The sequence below is a fragment of the Molothrus aeneus genome, chromosome 8 (assembly GCF_037042795.1).
Source record: "Molothrus aeneus isolate 106 chromosome 8, BPBGC_Maene_1.0, whole genome shotgun sequence".
In the NCBI taxonomy this organism is placed as follows: Eukaryota; Metazoa; Chordata; class Aves; order Passeriformes; family Icteridae; genus Molothrus; species Molothrus aeneus.
The window spans coordinates 22,520,092-22,544,242 of NC_089653.1; the positions used below are offsets into that span (position 1 = coordinate 22,520,092).

The following is a 24,151-nucleotide window of genomic DNA, read 5'->3' on the forward strand; positions in this document are numbered from 1 at the left end:
TTAAAAGCTCCCTGGCAATCCTTTTGCCTGACTTTGCTAGAAAACTTTGAAAGCCTAAAGCTTTTTCATGTTGCTGCTTTAGTGATTAATTAGGTCATCACTTTGTGTGTTAATTACAGTGGCATTTTTCTTCTCATTAGTTGGATTATGGAAAGTTTTTGAGTCTGTGTGGGATGGGAAGTAATGCAACCTTTGTGGCCAAGGGAAGGATGATTTCAAACGTTAGAACATTGAATTTCAGTGGTGGCTTTGGGTACTGTAAAAAAAGTGCTGCAATCTGCTATACAAAATGTGTCTGGTAAGTGCTTTGAGGGCAGGATAAATGCCTTTTATTCTAAACAAATGTGATATTGTAGACACTTTGGATGAGGAATTTTAAACTGGATCCTTCTTCTGGAAGATTGTGTAGTTGTGTATTGTAGTAATTAATGTAAAGCTCTTGCTGCTGACAGAGGGGTGTGAGCATGATATACTTCATATAATGTCCTTCATGGTGTGTCTGTAAAGAGTTTACAGAGAGGTCATTAAGCAAAGCAGTGTACATGAACGAAGGCCAACTGCTTTTACTTACAATTTTTTCTAATTATTTATTGTCCTTCTTGTAATGTTGCAACACTGTTTGCTTTGAAATCTGAGCTTTACATTAATTTTTAATGATATTTGAGATGAGCTTGTCTGGGACAGACATTTCCTTGTAAACTTAGAAAGCAATAGATCTGCCATATGTTGTTCTTGATTTCTTGGTTTGAAAGCTGTGGTTGCTTTGAGGTTAAGCCCACGTGTGATATGTTGAGCCTTGCTGAGGGAGCAGACTGTGCAATTCTTGCTGGGTAGCACCTGTTTTTCTTCCTTGTTTGTTGACTATTACTCTTAGCATGAGCTAATGTCAGAAATGAAGAGTCCTGAAACAAGAGTGTCCAGGATCTGAGGTTTGACTGGGAAATAAAGTCAGATTGCAATAAAGGAGGCTCTTCTCAGAATGAGTGATCCCATACTGGACCAGATGGCTCAGTGCAATCTCCATCCTTGGGACTTGTTCATACCTTGCCTGAACATAGCTGTGAGTGAACTGGCCCAGTGCTGGGTACAAAGTTGGACCATAGAACCTGCCAAGGTCCTTTTTAACCTAACCTCTTAACCTAACCAAGGTCCTTTTTAACCATTTGATTTTAGAAAGTAGTCTCTTCATTGCATGGTCAAATGGTAAAAGAAGCAAGAAAGCTTGTTTTCATGGAATGTGTTGTGCTGTGTGTTAACTCTGGACCTGTCTGCTAGATGTGCAGAGTAGGGCACTTAAATCAGTGGGTGCTTGGCATCTATTTTCTTTCCCTGAAAGATCTTTAAAGGGTAAAAACTAGAGAACTTGCTGTATGTGTTGTTGCAGATGCCCAGTATTGCCTGCTGTCTGTGATCTTACCATTAAATTGGATCCTGCCAATGAGATCCAACTAAAAACTCAGTCATTTGTGAGGAGAAACTGTTCTCAGTGTGATTAATGCTGTGCTTGATGACAGGCATGGAAAGCAGAGCTTTGAATAATGCCCATAATTGCACATTCCCCTGTGTGTGTGCCTTTAAAGGAAGAGGCTGTGCTTATATGGGATTAAGGGCATTTAAGAGGCAGCTAATGACAAGTGAAAATGATAGCTAGGGTGGATTAATTGTTAAATGAATTGTGCCTGCCCTTGCTGTCGTTTTAATGTGGTGTTGGTCTGAGTATGATGTTATATAGCAGGAAGGCATCAGGGAGCAATTCCATGCACTTGGGTTCAGGTCAGAGGAGTTTAAAGTCTTAGCCATCAGGAGTTTTTCCTCTACTTTAGACATCTTTTTGCAGTGTGGAGTTTTCTTCTTCCCCTCTGGGAGTACAAAAATCTTTGTTTTGATTAATTTTGGTTTAAGGAGTTTTTTTCTCCGTGCTTTTTTTGACAGTGGAGTAAAGTAGTGTTTTCTCATAATCAGTTTAATATAAGCTTTGTGTTAACTGTTTCTGAAATGAGATGATACTAACTGAACTTCGTCTAGAGCATTGCTCAGGGCTTTTTTCTTATTTTTCTAAATTGTACTCTATCTCCAGGACTACATAGTTAACTTTGATTTGTGATGGGGCTGCTTTATATTCATGCCTTCAGTCTGAGTGGAGCATAAGGGAAATTAAGCTGGAAGAGGACTGAAAGCAGCCAACCATAGGTCTCATCCTGTCATTACTATGAAGAAATTTGTCCTTTGAATTGATTTGGAGTGACAGTGGGCCAGGAAGGCATTGGCAGAAGTTGTATGTCTCTTGCAAACTTTTGTTCACACATGGCCAGTAGCCTCATTTGAGTGAATTTTTTTGTGTGTTTTCTAGATGAAATGTTATCACATATGTTTCAGTAAAATTTAGTGGTCCCTGATAAGACTTGACTGTACTGAGGGGTTCTTAGGGCCCTTTTCTCTGCTCATACTTTATTTTTAAAGTATTTGCTGTGTTTGGAGATGAATCAGTTTGGGCCAAGGGCACTTAGAGGATGTGAGCTTTGATTGCTTTCAGCCTGCTAATCTTCATGATCACTCATGCAGAAGGAAAATAATGCCATCTACACAGGAAGATAGACTTTCTGTTAAGTATTTTCCTTTCCTAGGAAGAGAGGAGGCCTTCAAATTCATCTTATAGAAAGATAAACTTGTATGGGGACAGGAATCATGATTTCTTTCTGAAGAACTCTTGGTTCATGCTTTCCCAAATCCAGCAAAGAGAAAGGTAGTGGATACTGCTAATGTAGTGGAAAACAAAAGTGATGTAGAACAGCTTCTGAAGCTGAAGGGTTGTTTGTAATGGGAACAAATGGATGGGGGGGAGTATCATGAATAAATAAAAGTTGGAAATGAAAGGTTTTCTGAAATTATAAGCACTGAAAGGCTGGGGCACTCCTGTAATCAGTTAGAATGAAGCAATCTAAACAAGGAAGGATTATTTTGAAGCTGAGAATATGAGAGACTGGGGAGAGCCAGAACCCTATATTTGTACTAGGAGTAACCCAGGTGCAAGATGTCTGCAGAGCTTCTCAGTGAGCAGGGGAGGTGGGGGCTTTTTTGTGGGTTTGACTTCATTTTTTAATTCCCCCTCCCCCATCAGTAATGTTACCAGCCCCAGGGCGTTGGAGATGGATCAGATCATGTTGGTCCATGGGTTAAGATGTGATTCATACAGTGTGATGGATACCATTGCAGGGTTTTCTCCAGTATAAGACTGCTAAAAACTCATACCTGCTCTTACACTGTATGTAGGTTACTTGCTTCCTGCATCAGTGATTGAGAACCTGTACCTGTTAACAGGGGAGCCATTTCCAAAAGTCTGGTGCCACTCCCTCCTGTCAGTCAGGGATCACTTTCCCACTGAAGGAAGACAGTAAATGTCTTCAGTAAAATTCAGGGGCTGGCTAAGAAATTGCAGTTTAGAATACATTACAGATGATGAATGTGATCTCCTTAAAGGGAAATCTGTTCGTTTGACTTAGTGCTCTTACGATTAATTGCTTGCCAGATTAAATTGCTCCATAAAATGCTTGCTACTTTATTCCATCTCTTCATGATGAGATTAGCTGGGCTATGCTGGTTCTTTGTATGTTAATTACAGTGGTATTTTCTTCTTCAATTTAATTATTAAATTGTTTAGCACAGCATGCTTTCTCCTAGCCTCAGGAAAGTTGTCTGTATTTTTCTTTTGACCACCATTCTGTAATCACACTGCCCTCTTTCCAGAAATATTCTGGGTTCCTTTACAGAAGTATCACACTCTGTAGAGGATACATCCTGAGATTTTTCTGTTTTCTTTGGTGTTCTGCTGAAACAGAAATGGTTCTAATGTTGCACAGATTCATTATGTGACAGTCTAGGACAAAGAATGAGGAAAGTTTGAGCTGAAGCTGTGGAGGCAAATTTCTGGGGTTGCTGCACAAACAGGAATTTATCCAGATAAACTAAGCTTTCTGCTTTTATTGAGAAGTGTAAAACTCACTGAGTGGCCAGGATGTTTGCTTTTTGTCTTAGGTGCGAAATCAATAAGTTCAGTATTCTGTGCTATTGATGTTTCAGAGCAAATTTGGAGGGAAGGACCATATGTGCTTTCCTTGTTCTTGGAGGACTTCTCTGTACTCAGTGACCATAACCAAGACACCTTTTTTCCTGAAAACCTGGAAAATAGAAACACAAGAAGTTGAACAGCACTAGAATTGTGGTGACAGCCTACAGTTACTGAAGGAGGCCAGCAGTAAAAAATTTAAGGAAAATTTTTTAACAAAATGAATTTAAGTTTTCATTACCAGACTTGTCTCAGCCTTTAGAATATTAGTTCATGCTCCCTTCCTTAGTCAGGGACCTGACTACATGGGCAGCTACCCCCCATATGCACACACAAAATAACACCCTATTCTTCTGCAGTCCTAAGACTGGGATTTGCACATAACTGAATGTTCCCACAGTAGCATTACAGAGGCTCAGTTGGAAAATTGTCAGTTTTCTTTATTTCAGAATTTTAAAATGTTTATTCTGCTATACCACTCTAGATAAAATGTGTGATATGCATCAATTAAACTGTTGTGGTGTTCAAAATCATTCAGATCTCTTGGTCTATAATGGAGCTTCTCTCTTACCCAGCTGTAATAACTTTTTAAAAAAAATTTGCTTCTCAGTTTAACCCCTCTCCCTCAGAAAATAGTGTGTTATCTTCTATTAGAATTGATTCCCAAAGGCAAGGCCAATTTTTGTATTTATTAACCTAGTCCTTCATTTCCCATCTATACAGAGCTTAGAAAATTCAAAAGGCTATAGGAGGACTAGGAAGGTTTTAGAAAGGGGCATCAAGAATGACTGAAGGCGTGGAACCAGATGTGTTATGAAGAACATTTATATACCTGACAAGTCTTCAGACTGGAAGAAATGGCAGAGAATATATACAAGAGTTAGTAAAAAATACCAAATGTCAGAGAGAAGGTGAAGGGGAGTTGTAAGAAGAGAGTGAATCAGAAGATCAGATAAGCTTGAACCAAAGAGACACTGCTTCATCCTATGCTTAGTTAAACTGTGAAATGTCTAAAAAGTTATAGGAATTTAAAGCAATGATTATACAAATTAGTGGAACAGAATTTAATAATGGGTTGCTGGATCATACAGATGTCACCTCTGCTTCACATATTCTCTTGAAGTGTATTTGGCTGGAAGTAAGGGTTCTTTTTGGGGCAGTATCATTTTGTTTGTCTGCTTTTATACTGTTATCTGAGCTCCAAATTGTAGACAGTTTTGAAGTAGGGACACAGAGGTCTTTGCTACCTCAGTATAGCAATTTTAAATGTTTACATAAATTTTATCTGTCAGCATTTTCCCAAGAATAAGTTGCTTCTAAGTCTTTAGCCAAGGGTAAATCCACATGTCAGCATCTCCCTCTCACTGCTCTCAGGGTGGAGGCATTGCAGTTTGCTTTCAGTCACACATCTGGTTATGTACATGGTGTGTTCAGTCTGTCTCAGTCAGTCTGGTGCAAGTTGAGCAGAATTCCCATGGTAGGGGTCTGTAAGGGTTCATTGTTTGCTGAAGGAGTCTCCTACCTGCACTGTGACCCACACTCTCATTGTGTGCAGAAGGGGAGGCCTCCAAGACTCTCTATGGCTTGCTGCTCTTACTTGTGTGTGCACAGGAAATTCTGTTTCTGGTAATGTAAAATAGGGATGTCTAAGGAAGATCGTGAGCTCATCTCCTGTTTGGCAGCCTTTTGGTCTTTTGTGGGAGTGGCAGACAAGGGAATGATTTTCTGGAGCACTGGTGAAGACAAGAGTAGAATGAATAACCATGGAAGATTTTTCTTCCCTCATGATTTTACTTCAGGATTTCAGTCATCCTCACTGTTCCTTTTTTCTCCAGAAAGAGCTCATGGAGAGCTGTCAGGATCATGTACTTATAAACCTCATGAAAGTAAAACCCGTGCCAGCTGAGCAAGACATGATTTTAATTAAGACTAACAGGATTTTTTTGGTCTTTTTTTCTTCCTTGCTAGCCCCAACCCAAATATAAAGGTCTTTTAATTTCAGTGGCCTCTTGTTTGTCAGCTAAAAAAAAGCTGAGTTGATGGAGCCTTTTGAGACTTCTTTGATTAAAAAAATTAAAAGTTAAAGGCCTTGTGTTTCTTTAATTTGCTTAAGGGGACAGATCCTTTTACTGCATCTGTAGAGCAAGGAGTTGAGCAGGAATATAATCAGGTTTTTTTCTGTTGCAGGTTACTGTTCTAAAGGAAGTTTGTGTTGGATAATTTATCATTCATTCCTTTTTCCTTCTGGCTACTGTAGATCCCAACGCACTGCTCTATAAATAGATGTATAAAAGGTTCTTTTGCTGCCATCTCTGAAGACAACTTTCGATTTCACTTAATCCAAAGGAAAAAAAAAAACCTAGAGTGAATTCTCAGTGCACAAGTTAGAGGAGTTAGGAAAAAAAGGGATGAGGGTCATCTGATCTCTGCTGTAAGTGCCTCAAATAATGATCTGTTCTTTGTGATGAACGTTTATCTGTGAAAACCAGCCAAGGTGAATTAAAGGAGCATTATCTGAAAGCAGGTGAAGCCACATATCCTCATGTTGTCCCCAGACTAGCTGTGTACAGAGCTGGGGAGGATTTTTCCCTTGCTGAGGAGCTGAGACCTTGTGGCTCCAGCTGGTTCTCCTGCCCAGAGCTGGTCTCACAGGCCAGTTCTCCATCCCTGCCTGTGCTCCCTGCAAGCAGCACCAGCACAGAGGAGGCTGAGAAGGGTCTCCTTTGGAGCACAGTGCTGACCTGACTGACTGCCAGGCTGAATTTGCTTCCCATCCATTTCTCCCCAGTCCATGGTACCTCTTACAGGGAAAGCCATCTGTGTTACAGCGTTTTTATCTCTGCTTGGGGAAGCAAATGAAACAGAGCTATTGTGACGCTTGTGGACTGATGTTGTGAAGCACTTCAAGTTGCCTACTGCATGCAAACCTAGTCCTGACTGTTTAGGCTCTAAATGATGCAGGTACAGTTCGCCTGGAAAGGCTGGGTGCTGAGGGTGTCTCTAATTCCTGACTTTCTAAACAAACCTTTCCTTCTGTGGTACTGGTTATTCAGTTGAAAGAGTTTGCTTGATGTGGAACAATGCTGCTGTGGAACCCTACTAAGGCCCCATCTGCTAAGAGCTTGTATTGATTTGTGTCTTACTTTATAAAAGCCTTCAATTCACCTTGTGTAAATGCCATAAATAATGCAGATGTACTAGATGAAATGTGCTGTGGGAACATCCCAGAAATCATTTTGGTCTGGGTTGAATAGAGCTAATCTAATCATGGTTAGGAGTTTCTCAATAGCTGTGAAGCAAGAAGTGTATTGTCTTATTCTAGTTTAATGTATTAGTCAATACACAGGGGCAGGAAGATAGGTATTTGAAAGTGGTAATCAACTTTAATGGAAACAAGAGTTTTTAATGTTAAAATATTACAAAACTTCAGCTGAAACTATTTGTAGCTTATATATGTACACACACAGTGGGAGTATAGTCAAGTCCAGTCCTGCACCTGTGATTTATTTGCATAATCCTAACATTTGTATGCCTCTTTGTCACCAGGACTGCAGTGCTTCAGAGGCTATATGTATATATACTAAATAAATCATTTTGCCCACTCATGGCAAACAGCCACTTTGTGCCAGCAACATTGCAGAATGCATTTTAGTACATAGGGGACATTGATGAATATTTTGTCCTTTTGAAATTCCATGGACTTCAGGGCACCAAAATATATCTCAGGTTGGACTAGGTCCAGATGTGTATGAGAACTCCTTGGCAGTCTTGTAAAAAGCATATGGGAGTTTTAAAGGTGACCTCTTTTTAGAAATTTAATTGGATTTTTCTTCTATTCAATTATGTGTAAAGAAAGCAAAAAGGTAAAGGGATGTGGTATTTCTTAGATTGTTCAGTTAGGAATATCCATCATATCAAGGCTGATTTTTCTTCAGAGTGATCTGTAGGCATGGCATCTTGAGTTCTCTGCATTGGAGAGATCAGCTGATGTGCAGTGGTTCCTGTAGAGGAAAGAGAATGTGTGCTCATAAATTGCTTCTAATAAATGTTTCCCTGGCAGTTACTACAATTGCAAGATGAAGAATGTGTCTAGGTGCTATTAGCATTGTTAATTGAGAGGAAACATGGATGCATCCCATTGTCAGAGCTGAGACTTGTCTTCCTGTCACTTTTCTGCACTTGATGGCCCCAAAACTGCTGATGTGATCAAATAGGACATTGCAGACAACAGTGATGGGACAAGTCCAGAACTCACTAATTCTGCCTCAGATTGTTTATCAGCAAGCACTTGGTCTTGGCTAAAGCAGACAAACCATACAAACAATTGTCCATTGGCAAAGAATTTTTAGGAATTGGAGTCATATGTCAGCATTCATTGCTGAAGGTGCTCCAGGTGCATAGAGGGACTTGGAGAGCTCTTGAATGTCAGTGCAGGACAAGACTAAAAAACTCCTTGAGATAGTTGCTGGCGTGACTTGGCTTGATGTTGGTGCCCCAGGTGTTATTTGCTGACAATTGTAGCTCATCTGGTCAACTGGAAAGCTCATGACAGCAGAGAGAAGTATTATTTAAGGGCCTTTGTGCCAGTTTTATAGCAGGGATGCCTGAGGTTCTAGGGACACGTGGAACTCATAGTATTTCTTTTGGAGCTAGTAGTGGGCATCAGTGACAATGCTGGAGATGCCAAGAGTGAATGATGTGACAAAGCACTTGTGGAGCGTCTCTAGAAGACAAGGAGGGTGCCTTTCTTAGGTGATAAGGATGAAAAGAGTGCTATATAAATTTTTCAGTGATCAGAAGGGATATAAGAATTTCTTATGAATGTTGCAAGTTACTGGAAGACTGACAGAAGGTTAAATCATGAAGTAGATGAAGCGTGTGATCTGAATTGCTTTTTAACCTGCAGTTCTTGAAATGCAGTTCTTGAAAAAATAAGTGCCAGCTTGCAAAAAGGGACTATATCTTGAAAAAGTGTTTCAAGAAGCATTGACTGACAGCTTTACTCTAGGTCTTTTATGAAACATTCAGCTAAAGAGGTTTATTTGACCCTAGAAATATTAACAGGAGACAGAAAGTGATTTTATGATTGTATATATTTTGCAGTTTTTTCTGGTGTCTGTTTCAAAAAAGGATATTGAATAATTGGAGAAAGGACAGAGAAGCCCCAGTTATGAGAAACTAGTGAAAATGCTTTCAAGATTTCAGTATCATAATCTCTTTAAAGCAAAACCTGTGGTATGCTCTTTAAAGTGTTCGAGCGTCTTTGACAAGATAAAATACCAAAACAGAAAAGGAATGTAAGGCTAGACACTGAAACCAAATTGCAGCTGCAGATTACATAACCATTTCTTAACAGGTAATTAATCACTGTAGTAAATGACTGAAAGGTTTTCTCCTCCTGTTCCTATCTGAATAGAATACCTTGGTGAAAGGTGCTCTAGCTAGCTTCTGACATGAGTGTAATGCTGTAAGGGTAATGTTGAAAAATGTGGTGTACAGAAGTTCAGATAAACTGATCTACTGACTTGTAGTGCATGAATCAGGTAGATTGGATCAAAGGTGTCATTTTGCATTTAAAGCTTAACAAATTCACTCTGGATTCTTGTGCTTTTGGCTTTTATCTTTGCAATGAGAGATTTCTCCTCCAGTACATCAGTCATAGGCATACTGAAATTTATCCATGCAGCAATTAAATAGAAGGGCAACCCTGAGAATTATTTTGAGGCATTTTTTCTCTTGAGACCACAAGACAGAGGTAAGAGTCAATGAGATGTCAGTAGACCACAAGCTTTTAATTTTTCTGCAGTTTGCAGTCACCATGATGGCTGTTCTGAGAGAGTAGGGCCCAGGATAAAGTACTTGTGCTGCAAGGAAGTGTGGAGAAATTGTTCACCAGCTTAACCTCCAAGAGAAATTATTACATCTGTAATTTGAATTTTCAGTAGTACATGTTTCAGTTTTGTAGGGGAGAAGGGATTTTTCCCATTGTGTTTCAGAATGGGAAGAGTTTTGTATTCAGTTGTAATAGCAAAAGAAAGCTAGAGTGTTTCAGAGAGGCCTTAAAAAATAAGGTTTTACTGAATGAATTTTGCTCAGTTTTCCAAGTTAAGTCTTGGAATTAATGGATAGGAGAAGTAAATCATGCTAGGAATTGTCCTCAAACCCAAGCAAGGGTTAAGTATGCTGATTATTTCAGCAAAGTCTCTCTTTTTTTTAAAGTGTATACTCTAGAGTAAGCTCTGGAGTATGCACTTTAAAAAAAGTGTTGTCTGGAAGTGTTGGTGTTCTTGAGCACTGTGATCTTGAGGATGCCAAGACAGCCTTTGGCACAAGAGGACCTTGTTACCAGCTTCAGGGTGTGAAGCCTGGCACCTGGAAGAGGCCTCCTGTATCCAGGTATCCAGATACTCTGCAATTGGAACACCACTGGCAGTCCCATAGCAACTCTTTGTGTGTAAAAGTAGGGTGGAAACTGAATGTTAATGATGCCCACCACCAGGAGAAAGGAAACTGCTGAGCTGTGCCACAGTGAATTGTGACTCCCAGCTCCTGCCAGAGCTGGAAGAAAGCTCGACCTTCAGCAGCTGTCTGACTGCAGTTTTCCTGGAATGGTTAAAAATACTTAAAAGTGATGGTGTGATTGATGATATATTAAAAACCATTAAAGGAAACAGGAAAAACAGTCAATACTTGGTGCAGATCTATTGCTGGGTCATGAAGAGCTGCTCTGAGGGAGGGTGTAAAAAAGTCCAGGACAATCTGTTTTGGAGCTTTTTGTAGCTGCCCCAGCATGTAACTGCAGAGAATCTGCAAGGGCTGCAGGTCTGTCTTCACTCTTTTCATGCCACCCCCTAATTCTGTCTGCTGTGTAATGGCAAGAGGTGTTTTGGGGCATCAAATCAAGCTCTCAGGTTTGCCATTGCTATTCAAGAGGTTAAGCACTCTGTTTACTCCTGCTCTCCTGTGCCACTGGCATTGAGGCAAGAGGTTCTTTGTTTCTCTGCTGGCACTCCCTGATCATCACTATGCAGAATGAAAGTGTTCATCACTATGCAGAATGAAACTTGGAAGTTGCCTGAATATTAATTTTTCAGGCTTTCTGAGAACTGTGGAAAGTAAAGGTCAGGGGAAATATATTGGCTTCTATTAAGGCAGAATGATGAACACACTGAGCAGGGAACAGGCCTGCCAGCCTGTAATACACCCCAAACTTGGGCCTGCTACCAGCACCTCTGGTCTCCTGCCAGGAGCCTGGCAGCAACTTGTACAGAGCAGTTGCACATCTCCTCTGAGTGCAGGGATGTTGTGTCTGAAGGCTTAGAGATCCACAGAGTCCTGCTCTCTGGCAAGAGGAGTCCTGCTAGAAAGGGAGGGAAAACATTAGTCCTTGGTAGTTCTGTTTTGTGTCTATGTGCAGTGTGCAAGGAAATACTCTGTGCTGGAGCCAATGGGTTTATTTTAGAGATTGCTTGGAAAGAACTTGGATGTATCCATTTTCTGGTGAACAGCTGAAATAAAACCAATTTTCAATATTTGCTAATTCTTATTTTGAAATATCACCTCACTTTTTTTACAGAGCTGGATGCTTTCAACATGCAGGTTTGTCACTTTTACCCCAAACCTTGTTTCAAAATTGAACTGAAATCTTGAATTTTGTCCAAAGTTTTGAATCATCTCAATTTACAGACAAATATGGAAGGAAAAGAAAAAACCTTTTAAATTTTGTTCACCTTTCTTATTTAGTTATTATGCAGCTTGTCTGTGAATCCAAATGCAGTTCTGCCCTTTAGATAGCATTCATGGTTTTGTTTTATTTGTTTGGGTTTATATCCTTTTTTGCTTTCCATATCTAATTTTTTTTCCAGGAAGAGGTTTATACGGTTTTAGCTTTCTTGAATAATGAGCATGCTGCCAAGCCTTGGCTCTTGCAAACTGCTAAGTGCTGTTGATCATTAGCATCAAATGCCACAGCCCATATCACTTTGCTCCATTGCTCAGTGAGTGCATGCTGGCTGTTGTATTGGGTGTGTGTGGCAAGGGTTTGGTGGTGGGGCTACAGAGGTGGCTTCTCTGAGAAGCTGCCAGAAGCTTCCCCTGTGTCCCATGGAGCCAGTGGCAGGCAGCTCCAGGGTGGATCCACTCCTGGCCAAGGCTGAGCCCATCAGTGGTGCTGGTAGTGCTTCTGAGATAATTTAATTAAGAAGGCCAAAAGTGACCCCATGGGAAGCCCTCTCTGGAGCAGACTCCTGGAATGACCTGTGGTGCCATGGAGAGAGGAGCCCACACTGGAGCAGGCTTGTGGGCAGGATCCTGCTGAAGGGACCCATGCTGGAGCTGCCTGTTCCTGAAGGATTGCACTCTGTGAAGGAACCCACATTAGTGCAGTTCATGAAGAACTGCAGCCTATGGGAATGACTCACATTGCAGAAATTCTTGGAAAACTGTCTCCTATTGGATGGACAGACCCACACTGGAGCAGGGGAAGTGTGTGAGGAGTCCCATTACCCATCCCTAATTTTGTTGGCAATGAATTAAACTAAATTCCCCAAGCCGAGTCTGTTTTGCCAATGTTGGTAATTGGTAAGTAATCTCTCCCTGTCCTTATATCAGTCCATAACCTTGTCATTGTATATTCTCTCACCTTTCAGCTGAGAAGGGAAAAGAGAGTGTCTTTGGTGGGCATCTGACATCTAGCCAGGGCTAACCCACCCTGGCTGTTAAAGCAGCAATTAATTGCTTTGATACTGAATGAGTTCTGTAATCATCTCACCTGTTATTTAAAATAATAATCTAAGTTCTCTAATGACTCTCATGATTTAATTCCTTCAGGAGTCTTGCAACAGATGAGAAAATTTTGCCATGCAAGCTAACTAACATTAGCTGGAGAGCTGCTGGCAAAGAATGCTTTTTAAATACAGTCAGGAAAAAGATGTCTTAAGCAAGAGCAGTGTGGGTAAAGGGAAAACAGGGTTTGGTAGGTGAACAGTGAGCAAGTCTGATTGCTTTCTGTTGCTCTAACACATTTTTTTGCTGCAAATTGGACTAGAGTTTTTGGAGCAAGATTTTTACAGGATTTTACCTGGCAGTAAATGCTGTATCAGTCAGGCTAGAGCAGTGCTGGATCTGGGTTAAGTTGTCAGAAATTTCTAAGTGTGTGCCTATCAATAGTAAGTAATTATGCATATGCTCAGAAGGAATGCTAGCCAAGGGAAAGAAGGCGTGCAAATTTTTTTTCTCTCTAAATGTGGTGGAATCTGCAGTGTCACAAAAACATGAAGTAATCATTGACAGTTTAAAACTTTGTAATAGTGACCTGTATATGTGCTGAATGCCTTTTTTTAAATATATACCTGTTCCTCCATGTTTTCTAAAATGCTTAAATTGGGCAGCTTTCCCTTCATGGCATATGACAGCACTCCTATCTCCAACCTTTCTAGTGCTGGGCTGATTTTGGTAATACTGGTTCACAACACCAGGGAAAAGATTCTGGCCCCTGGCCATCAGACAGAAGAGTGGTTAGGTGGGACAGGAGTAGGAATCAGCCTGCTGCAGTGGTTGGACCACCAGAGAAGTGCTGCTTTCAGTCTTTGAATGGAAGAGCTAAAAGGAACTGAGGAAAATCAAATCGCTGATAAGTAGTTAACACTGCATTTTTGACAATGTGAAATGACAAGTCAAAATTTCAACAGCCTTTTAATGCTTAGATTTTGTTGTTCACTAGAGCAATTCTGAATCAAATAGAGCTCAGAGAAATGAATGCAACTAAGTGTGGTGACTTCCTTTTTGGTATTAATTATTTTTCAAAAAACTGCAACATGTGTGGCTTTTTTCATTAAGTTTGGGGTTTTTTTTCCCATATTTGATTATGGATAACATGTATTTGTGTGGTTGCTGAATTGGGAATTTGTGTGTTCTTCCCCAAATGCTGAGTGTCTACAAACCTTTTCAGCACCAACTGAATACATGGATGCTTTGTGTTTCAAATATAAAAAAGAAAGGAGGTGATAAAACACAGACTGTGCTGCACAACTCAGAGGTTGACTCAAAGCCTGGAATATTGAATTAGAACTGTTGGTGTAAGAATTGTGCAGCTTAAGCTTCAAAAAGAAACTGACTTGAGCTCTCCAAAGCTGCCCTGGTTAAAACTAATGTACCTCCCTGGTGTGTAGTTGTATATTAGCAATTATAAGGAAAAAGCAGAGGCAAACCTTTAGCTCTCCTTCCATAGAGAAAAATCCAGGGCTCCTTCCTTAGATCTTTCAGATCCTCTACCACCTGTATTATGTCACATGTAACTGGTTAAAAATCATGTGGCCTTTTTTTGCATTATGTTTTTGAAAGAGCCTTGAAAAACACTTAAATTCTAAAGCGGGAAATATATCAGTAGCAGAACACTGTAGGAGTTGGGCTTTTTGTTTGACTTGATGGATGGGAAAACATCAGTAGTTAACTTGGAAATGTTTGGTGTGCTGCTGTTTCTAAGACTGGAGGACCATACTTCACTTTTGAAATAGAAAATGCACTTCACTGGCTTTGCTTTTGCTAACACCCATACAAAGAACAGAGCAGAAAAAAAGCTTATGTCTAAATTACAAACCCAAAGCTTTGAGGGAGAGGTGAGCATGCATAGACATGTCAGGGATGATAGTGGGTGGTTTGAAAAGAAACTGAATTTTTCTGCTTCTGTGACATGGGAAAGTGTTCTCAAAGATTTGCACTTCAATGGCCGATTCAGCTGAACAGGCTTTGTCAACATCTGCCTGAAATCCACTGCAGGATAAGGATGGGTGAAGTAAAAGCAAAACCCAGAAAACCCCAGCTCTGTTCAAGTGATTCTGGAAACCCTTGGTGAGGCAGATGATTGAAAAAAAGTTCCCCCTTGTCCTCTGGGCTGTGATGAGTTGATCCCAGTCCTCCTGTGGTCTGGAACTGGGAGTGTGTGAGCACAGGAGAATTTATCTGTGGCGTTTTACTCTGCAGGAACAATGGATTTACAACATGCTTGTTGCCAGTAACTCAGTTGGTAACTTGATCAATGTCAATAAATCACTTTCTTCTGATCATCAGCTCTTAGTAAGAGTAGAGATCTCAGTAGTGTAAATACTTGTGAGATGTGTGAATATTGGGATGGAGGGAGCTAGACTTTCAGGGGGCTGGGTCAGGTTAAGGCAATTAAATGGGGAAGGGTATACGTGAAATACAGCAAAGGAGATAAGATGGAGCTCTCCACTGGTCCATGAACCAGGTAGCCTGTCTCAGGAAAACAGAATCTTAATCAACTACAGGTCCTCCAGTCTTTCAGACATGAAATAAATATCCTGAAAAGAATACCATTCATTCAGCTGTAATGCTGTTGGACTCTAGCTTTTCTTGCCATTGAAAACCAACTTCACCTTGTCCCAGGTGATGTGTTGGTGATATCTTTGTTGAGGATGTGGTATTCACTTGGGGTGTGTCTGGGGGTGTCAACAGAATCCATGCTTCAGTCTTGGTCCTGGATTTTGGAAGGATCTGAATTCCACTAGGCATTTTTCAACAAATGTGATTCTCATTTGCACCTGTCTGACAAGAAAAACATTGGGAGGTTTGCAACATCTTGTATTTTCAGAGGATTGGACTGTAAATAATGGGTTTTGGTTGGCATGGCAGTTGGTAGTGTCTCAAAGGCTGATATTGTGAACCGTGATTTACGTGGCTGTGCAGGTACAGCCATAGCTGACACTTGGTGTAATTAAGTTAATTAAATACCGTTGCGGGACTCATTTTAATTTCCTTTGCAAAGTAGGTTTGACTGTAGCTGATTCTTGCTTAGACAACGTTCCTTCCCCTCCTCTCTCTGTAATTTAATATCCAGCTACTTCACGACTCAATTGCATTGTTCTAACCCTTCACTCACTCAATACAGACAAATGCTGATCCTTCAGGGCCTTCCTTTCCCTCTGGGACTTCTGTTGCAGGCACAGGTTTTACTCTGAGTCAGTAAAATAAGGTTGTGCTCCATGACCTAAAGAGAGAGGTTTGTCTTGCTGCCACAGCCTGCAAACAGGGTGTTCAGGACCTCATGCAATACCTGCTGGCTCACACCTGACAAAATGAGGTAATAAGAGTCATTTTCAGTGCATTCTAGATAATGCAGGGTTGATGGCAAGGTTTCACTAAGTTAATTAAACTAGCAGCCCACTCAGAGCCTTTTTCAGAGAGCTTTAAAAGGTCCCAGTGGGATGACTTATAAACTTTCTAAGTCTCACTCTTAGCTTGGATGTGTTTGGAAGCCTGGTGTGTGCATCTGTACAGTATTTTGTGCTAGATGCAGTATCCAGTAATCCAGTCTTTCCTCAAAGTTAAACATCCTGTGATGAAATACTGAGGAAGATACTAAACGTAATTTAAAAACTCCAGGTTTAGATTAGTTTGAGGTTTTGCCATGTGTCTTGTGTCTCAGGAGGCTTGGATGGCATCCTGTAACCTGAATTATGAAGCAATGGGTAGATGCTGACCCACTTATAGCACTTGCAGAGAATAAATATTTGCCATAATGCTTTACTTCAGGTCCTAACCAGAGAGGGTGGCCATGCAAACGTGTATGAACTACTGTCACATGTGGTTTTTTCCCCTTTTTTTTCCTTGTTTAGTTTTTCTTTTTTTCTTGCCTTCTGGATGAATTGTTCCTTCATACCTTGCTGTTTGTTTTAGAGACCAGGTTGCCTTGTACATGGGAATGAAAAGCTGGTGTGGCTGAAGGGCTGTATTTGATGTTAAAGCAGTGTTTTGTAACCCATTTCAGTGCTCTACACCAACTGGCTATAAGAGACCATAATGCTGTTTGCATCACAGAATGCTTGGATGCTAAAAGAACCACACGCTGTTTGGCCTCTGTTTTGTACTTGTTTAGTACAGCTGAAGAACTTAGAACAAAGGAATGTACATGAGGTAAAAGAACTGGGAAATAGGTGCTGCAGAAAAGGTTGTTAAGGCTCTGAAAAATTTAGTTCCACATTAATATTGCTTGTTATGGCTCTGTGCAGATATTAAGCCAGGACCACAGCCCTAGGGCAGTAGGTACTTTTTAAAACCATATATTAAGGACGTTTCAAAGAAGGACTTCTCATTTTCAAAGTTGGCTGAATCTTCAAAATTGGTAACACGGATGTGGAAGAAGCACATTGTGCCTAAAATCCAGTATGCTGACATAAATCATGGCTGGGTCTCAGACCTGGGACATGCTAGAGTGAGCTGCAGGTTTTAGTGCTGGTGGCCTGAGCACAGAGTTTCTCTATTCCCTGACACAGCTCCAGCTCTGTTTGTAGTCGGAGGTGAGCAGGTATAGTTACCTGCTGCTCTCTGGAATTGAGGTGTAATGAAGGGTTGGCTTTTTAATGTCTGTACTTTGGTAAATGTAAACTCTTGCCAAACTCTCACCACTGCTAGCCAGCTGTTTTGTAGCAGTGAAATGTGCTATAAAATATGTCATTTGATCTCTCATAAATTACATGTTTGAGATGAGAAATGTATTTGTTACCAAGTGATAGCTTTGTTGTAGAGCAGTCAATTACAGATTGGGAGATGAGCAGGAACACAGATCAGTCTGGTGCCCTGTGCTTCAATAGATATTTTCACTCTCTGTGCCTAGGTAATATTTTTTATTTTGTCATTCATACTACTTAAAATATCAGTGCCACTGGTTACATATACCTAAGAATTCTGATGCTTACTTATTGAGAAAAGGGAACAGAAATGTTTCTTAGATTAGTTTCCAGTGATGCACTGGCTGCATGAAAATAGGTGAGTGGATAAATTCCCTAAATTTATCTCAAGTGAGTCTCAAGTGAGGTTGTGCAGCTGTTCCAAAAGATGAGTTAGCTGCTCACCCATGAGGATTTCCTTAGTTAAGAAGACAAATAGAAGTTAAGTGAGGTATTTGATTTGCTTGATTTAAATTGATAGACATGGACTGTAAAAAGAGAAAATCAGCATATCCTGTAGCTGTGGTGATACTGGGTTAGTATCCAGCAAACCCTGAAGTGTCAAGATGCACTGTGTAGCTGCCTGGTGGTTCAGAATGCCCATCTTCTGCTTTTGACCCTGCAGAAGGGAGCTTGGTGAAACCATGCTGAGAAATGTGAGAAGCTCAGTTGCTGTGTGTGCACTCTTTTGTCCCCTCCTTATTACATAAATAGAGCATGTATCTCCCTCTGCCATGGAAGCTGTCACTGGGATCAATAGTTTTCAGGATGGCAGAATTGAACAGGTGTAGCAGTTGCTTCTCCTCTGAAATGCTGCAGTGCTGACTCGGATATTTTCAGTGTGCTCTAAAGCAAATGCTTTTGACTAAAATACCCTTTTGTCTTGGATTCTTCCCTGCAGTTTATTATTGTGTCTGGAAGGTGCCTCCCACTGTGAGTTGTGGACTTTCAGCTTAATGTCAGTACTCATTAAATTGTAGGAGCAAAAGAAATTTAACAGACTGGAGTTAAACCACAGTAGAAGGAAGAATTTGGTGCACAGTTCCAGGGAGTTTGCTTGCTTTTAATTGCTGCGGACAGCTTAGGTATGGTAGGTATGTGTACTTCATAGCAATGCTTCATGGATGTGTGTTAAAATAATCTAAACCCTCTCACCTCCTGCCAGGTGGGGTTGTACATATGGAGCAACTCAATCTAATTGTTGCAGGCATGGAACAGATGGGGTTTTATTGTCTGGAGTTCTGGGAGTGCCTGTGAGAGCAATGTCAGCAAGATCCTTGCCCCAAACATCACTTGCTGCAGGAAGAAGACACAGCTTGCTGCAGGAAGATTGGCTTGGAAGCTTTACATAAATCTCCAGCAACCATGGTTATGATGGCATGTATGGGAGAAAAGGAGAGAGGGTTTGTGTTCACTTTGGTCTCTGTGTTGTGTGTAATTTACTTGCTGCTTTGTGCTTGAACAGATTCCAACATACCACATAGTAGAACACTGAGTCTTACCACCTTGGGTAAAACACTTTGTGGAAGTGATTGCTCTTATTTCCATTTCATAAAGGAGAAACTAAGATGTATGAGAGGGAGAGGGAACTGCTGTGGCAAATCACAGAGAAACTGTTTACTTATTGATTCCTGTTCTTGAGCAACAACTACTTCATCTCAGGCCTCCTTTTTGCAGTAAAGCAGCTTTGTGGAGTATGATGAAAGACAACTATGCCCTTTCCTGCTTGCCTATTCCTAGCCTTCATAATGGACGAGGCTTAGAGTCTGCTAGAGTATTTGTCCATCTCAGATCATGCCAGTTTTCATTGCAGAGGGTGAGTGGACTGGCTGCCTTTGCTGTGCATTCAGTTTTACTCAGTGAGGACTGAGATGCATTCCCTGCTGCCCAGTGTGCTGTGCTGGCATGAGCAGATGAGAAGATGAATGTCTGCAGTGAATATAAGGTCACCCTTGATTTCCTGGGAAGGGGTAAATACCAGCCAAGAGCTGCTGCTTTTCTGTTCCACTCTAGCACAATGTAGGAAGAAGTGAACTTGTGGTGTTGCTTTTATTGTGCAAGAAATGTTTGGGAATCCATAAGGATACTTTGTCAGGCACTGCATGCTGGACCTGTGAAGTAGGTGCAAAGGCCAGGTTCATGCAGCAAATGATGGCTCAGCATTCCCATCTCTATAATAAGCTTTGCAGCCTTTCTGTTCTTCCCTTAGCCTACTTTCAGCTCCTCCACAGTGCTTTACTTTGTTGCTCAGGATAAGAGGACAGTGTTGTCTTATGGGACACTGGCAATGTAGCTGCTGTTAGGCAAGAGTGGGTATTAGACAGCTCATCTGCAATAACTTGATGGGGAGAGTCTGGAGGTCAGAGAAAACGTGCTGAAGAAATGCTGCCTGCCTGAGCATAGTGATGATTCTGCTTTCCCTACACATTGGACCCAGCCCAGCTCATTGGGAGGTTAAGGAGGATGAGGTGCCTTCCTTACCATGGGGGGTCACCTGGGCTGGAAGATCCTGTTAATTGTGGGACCAGTGCCTTTGTGTTGCTGGTGTGTTTCAGTTCTCACACCTGATGTCACAACTAGTGGTGAATTAAACTCAGGAATTAATTAAAACTTTTCTTTCCATGCATGCCATATTACTTTTCATAGGAGCCCTTTCCAGTCAGCAGAATTTGTGTCTTCAGAAGTTCTTTTAGTCTGGGCCTCTCTGCAGGGCAGCACTGGTTGTTTCTCTATATCAAGGAGTAACACTAGGCAGTTTTTAAAGACTATAAAGCTAAGTTTTTAAGTGTTATTGTCTGTAGAGCTACTACAGCCACTGCAGAAGCAAGTCCTGTTGCAGTGAACACAGTGAGGGTAGGGGAATGCAGCTTACCTGGGGGATTCCTTCTCTCACCATAGCTCTATGTGAGAGCCACAGTGTCATGTCCCTATTTGGGGAACAAAAAATCAGTAGGGCCCACATGGAAATTCTCCTGCTTCTCACCTTCCAGCATATGTGGTTTTGAGGGAGAAAGGGCAAATAACAGTCACTTCAGGACTGGCCAATTTCTGCAGCCTCAAGAATAGCCAAAGTAGAAACTTTCCAGCAGTTGGAGCTTTCCAGTTTGCAGAGGACAGACTGCCCTAGGATGAGTTGCTATTTCTCTGATCCTCCTTGTTCTGCAGTTCTTCACCTCTGTGTATCTTGATCCTATCTGCCCTTCTACCTCCTTTTTCCTATCTCTCTATTATTCCTTCAGTATTCTTTCTGTGTTTTTTCTGTCCATGGTTTATCTCAAACTGAATTGTTTTGTGATGCTCAGTCAGGAGCAGCACTGTTACATATTCTGTTGCCAATGAGCTTTCTGTGTTTACCCTGTTCTCTTGCATTTGAGATCCTTGGCCCCTGGGACAGAGGCTTTCCACCACTGGATTGGTACAATACCTGTTACAGTGGGACCTGCTTTTACTGTCTAATAACATGATTAATACAGCTAGTACAAATAAATGATTCATTTGCACTTTGAGGTTTCTAAATCAGGGTATTTTTTCCTGCAATCATTCTCTTCTTGATGAAGAATTAAATGAATGCAATAAATATGCAATAAATGAAAAGACACATAAATTCAAGTGTCCTAGGTTGTTTATCCTGAGAAATATGCAGGTTCATTCAATATTTGTCTTTACATGTTTCTGGCATCACGGTGTGTAGGTAGCTTGAAGAGCTGCATGAAGAAGTGATGTGAGATGTGTGTTTTTTGGAGACCACTGGTATGCCTTGTGTATTTACTGGGAGATAACATCTCTCCCCAGGAGACTGAGGAATATAGAATGTGGAGATGGCTTGTGATCTCCCTTAGAGCACTAAGCATTAATCTCAAGACAAGACACTGAGAGCCAGTTTTTTAATTCCTGAGCCTTCTGCTTATTCAGCATCTTTCCTTTGTCCAGTCTCCTCTTGTCAGTTCACTGCTGAATTGTGGATCTGTCAGAGGAGGCAACGTGGCTGAAGTGACATCTCTCAGTCCCTGGAGAATTGTGTCCCACAGGTGCTGTGAAATTTGTGTGACACTTGGCAGTGTGCAAACATGTGAGTGCACATCCTGTGGAAGGCTGTGTGGGAACTGCAGCATTTTGTCTTTCAGTTGATATTTCACCATTTCCTTGCTTTACAAATGTGTTGAAGATGTTCACGTTTCATGAATACCAAACACAAGGGTTTTCTTTTTTTCCTCCCCCATGATCAATATGAAGATCTCAGTAGAACACATAATCACAAATCTTTTCTAAGTGCTTTAACTGCTCCCTTCCCCCTCCTCAAAGCTACTGGCTGGTATGGCAGTAATTGAGGCAATCACAGTGTAAAAATAAATCATTGCCAAGGATCAGCTGTTATGTGCTGGTGTGGGAACTAATAGTGGCAGAATCACTGGTTCTTTTCTCAATAACACTGTGTTTCAAAGTTCTGGTCTTCCATTTTCTCCAGGATCAAATTGAAGAGGCATCTCTGCAAAGTGAATTCCAGCTGTTAATCAGTGAAAATCCCAGGAGGCCAGTTGCCAGAAACATGCCGCAGGGACAAGACGTATTTTGAGAGATGGAAGAATAGCAGAGGTGTATGAGAGTAGCTGATGCAGAAAGGTGTTTTTTGGCCTGGATAGCAATGGAATTTCTCATAGCAGATGAGAAGGAGCTTCACCATGTGCAAAGCCTAGCCCTGGTGGGTGTGTTGGGCAGTAAGAACCTGGCTACACAGAGCCAGGATTGAATCCAAGCTCTTCATGCTTCTCTGCCCCAGGCTGCCTGTGGGTTCAGGAAGATATCTCTGCAGATGGCTGGGGAGGGATTCTGCATAGTTAAAACAAATTAAACAGCTGAACTTCATCTAATCGCTGAGGAGTTGTCCATTCACCTTTTGGGAAATGAGGAAGATTTGAATTCTTTTCCTTCCTTGATGTCTGTTGATTCTCACTGCAGTGGCAGCTGGTTGCTGGTTTTGCTTTCACTGGTGAATCCCAGCTGTGATTGCAGGTGCTGCTCCACTAGCTCAGATCCAAGGGGGGACTTGTGAGCAGGCAGCCCATGTTGAAGTGCTTCACAGCAGTGGGTACAAATGAGTGCTAAATCTGTTCCCTGGTAAATGTTGGAACCATGTGAGTGCACTGAACCCCTCTGAGCTGCCAAACCTTCTGTCAAGCCAGAAGTTAAGTTGTTGTAAGTCTGTGTTCCATTTTCTTTCAATAACTTGCAATGTGTCCTGTAGGGGTATAAATATGACTCCAGCCAGGCATGAAGCTTGCAGTTGAAAGCCAGAGTGCTGGAGAGTCTGGATAATGGACAGTATGATTGTGACTCTGGTCACACTGAAATGGGAGAGTCTGAGCATTGTCTCCACTTGTGTGTTTGGCCTTTTCCAGAGGGAAGGGGTTATGGAAAGCCTGGTAGAGGCACTGCTGAATTTGTTTTCTGGATGTGTCAGGGTTGGTGAGAAGACAGAAGTCCCCCAGTGCCAGGTGTGTATGGATGCTGTAGGAGCAGCTGCAAGGGTGACTGGCCCTGTGTGCTGACTGGCACCTGGTGTGTGATGAGGTGTGGCTGGGAGTGTTGCAGTGAGGGTAGCACAGCCAGGAGGGTGAGTGAGATCATTCTGTCCTGCTGCTCTGCTCTCCGAGACCCCACCTGGGGTGCAGTGTCCACTCTAGTCTCCTCAGCACAGGAAGGACATGGACATGTTGGATGGAGCCAGTGCAGGGCTGGATCCTATCTGCCATGAAAGAGTTCAGAGGGATGAACCCTCCCAGGAAAACATGCTGAGAGGACTGGAGAAGAGAAGGCTGTGGGTAGACTATTGCAGCCTTTCAGTACTTAAAGGGGACTTATAAGAAAGCTGAGGAAAAACTTTCTAGCAGAGCTTATTGCAACAGGATGAGGGATAATGGTTTTAACTAGGAGAGTTGATGCAGATTATATATGAGAAATAAGTTTTAAACAATGAGGGTGGTGAGGCATTGGAACTGGGTGGATGACCCATCCCTGGAGACATTCAAGGTCAGGTTGGATGGAGCTCTGAGCAACCTGATCTTGTTGAAGATATGTCTGCTCATTTCAGGGAAGTTGTGCTAGATGAGCTTTACAGGTCCCTCTGCAACTGAAACAATTCTTTGAGTCTATGAATTGCAGATTCTGTTTGGGTTGGAGATATTTTTGGGTTGTGGGTTTGTTTGTTTGGTTTTTTTTTTCCCCTGCTCCCTCTCTCCACACCTTCCACACTCTTTATCTGTTTATTTAAAGAAGTAAGGATGCTTCTAGGTAGGTTTTTATCCACCTGCTCTGACTGGCACCACTGAATATCGTGTATTCCTAGACTGGGGCACAAGCTCTTGGCTGTGATGAGGTCTGGAGAAAGCAGCTGAAAGTCCTTCTGCAGGTGGAGGAATAAGGAGGAGGGAACCCATTAAAGTACAACAGAGAGGACTGGAGTGAATTTTCATGCTGATGAATATGAGAGTGGAAGCCCTGCCTGCTGCTGCAGTGTAATCTGGCTGAGCAAGTGTTCTCCAGGCACAGTCAGAACTCATCTGTGCTGAGCACTGACATGGCCTATTCCCATGATGAATATTTACCTCAGCAATGGAGCTCATGACTA

At 41.6% G+C, this 24,151-nt stretch overlaps 1 protein-coding gene across 1 annotated transcript in view; it reads left to right on the forward strand.

The window, feature by feature from the left end:
* ARMH3 (armadillo like helical domain containing 3) overlaps positions 1–24,151 on the forward strand; it is a 123,300-nt gene that overhangs the window by 64,375 nt on the left and 34,774 nt on the right. The window lies entirely within an intron of this gene.